The 1,194-nt window shown below is 63.2% G+C and overlaps 1 long non-coding RNA gene across 1 annotated transcript; it reads left to right on the top strand.

Annotated features, from left to right (window-relative positions):
- The first annotated feature begins 137 nt into the window (after window positions 1-137).
- On the top strand, window positions 138-1,180 carry LOC130588612 (uncharacterized). The gene is made up of 3 exons (XR_008966994.1): window positions 138-263; window positions 531-753; window positions 1,030-1,180. It is a non-coding gene; the product is annotated as an uncharacterized LOC130588612 (long non-coding RNA).
- Window positions 1,181-1,194: the final 14 nt, after the last annotated feature.

Raw genomic sequence — 1,194 nt, 5'->3', positions numbered from 1 at the left:
TTGGGGAGGTTTTGGGGGTTCCTTTAGGGGATTTGAGGAGGTTTGGGGGTCTCTGAGGGTTTTGGGGTGGTTTTGGGGTTCCTTTAAGGGATTTGAGGAGGTTCGGGGGTCCCTGAGGGTTTTGGGGTCCCCACAGGCCCCCCAGGACACGCCCTGGAGCAGCTGCACCCCGAGGACATCGTGGGGGTCACGGCCAAAACGCTGCGGGTGAACCCCGAGACACTGCTGAGGGAACTGCGGCCCCCAAAGGGACCCCGACCCCGGTACGGGGGGATTCGGGGGGGTTTTGGGGTCCCTGGGGGGGAATTGGGGAGGATTTGGGGTGTTTGGGGGGGATTGGGGGTGTCTGGGGGTGATTTTGGGAGGGATTTGGGGTTCTCAGGGGGGATTTGGGATCAAGGGGAGATCTCCCTGCAAATTTTGGATTCCCATCAGATTTTGGGGTCCAGGGGGTCTCTTCCATCAGATTTTGGGGTCCCACACTCTCTCCCCCCTCTCCTGTCCCCCCTGACCCCTCTGTGTCCCCTCAGGTCCCCTCCCCCGGCCGGCCCGGCGGCTCTGGGGGTGGCCCTGCAGGAGCTGGCCCGTTTGGCAGCCGGGGTGGCCCACGAGGGGGGTCTGACCCTGCTCGAGGCTTTTGGGGTGGCCCCGATCCGGGACCCCGCGGCGCTGGCGGCGGCGGCCGAGCTGAAATCGCTGGGGTCGATCCTAAAAGGGGCCCGGTGCGCCCGCAGCCCCCGCTTCCCGCAGCAGGTACGGGATTTGGGGGGAATTTGGGGAATTTTGGGGATTTTTTGGGATTTTTTTGGGGATTTTTTGGGGATTTTTTTGGGGATTTATGGGGTTTGTGACCCCGCGGCGCTGGCGGCGGCGGCCGAGCTGAAATCACTGGGGACAATCCTGAGAGGGGCCCGGTGCGCCCGCAGCCCCCGCTTCCCGCAGCAGGTACGGGATTTGGGGGGATTTGGGGGATTTTATGGGGGATTTATGGGGTTTGGGACCCCGCTGACCCCTCCCCAATCCTCCCAGTACGCCCAGTACGCCGCCCGGCAGCAGCTGCTGGAGCAACTGGAGGAGCTGCAGTTCCAACTGTCGGACCAATCTCTGCTGCTGCTGCCCGAGTACCACCAGCGGCTCGAGGTGAGACCCCAAAAACATCCTGGGGACCCCAAAAACATCCTCAGAATCCCAAAA

The sequence above is a fragment of the Malurus melanocephalus genome, unplaced genomic scaffold, assembly GCF_030028575.1.
Source record: "Malurus melanocephalus ecotype Western Australia unplaced genomic scaffold, MMel_1.1 scaffold_7742, whole genome shotgun sequence".
NCBI lineage: Eukaryota > Metazoa > Chordata > Aves > Passeriformes > Maluridae > Malurus > Malurus melanocephalus.
Note: the sequence above shows the minus strand (reverse complement) of the source record. Positions and strands in the feature narration are given on the sequence as shown.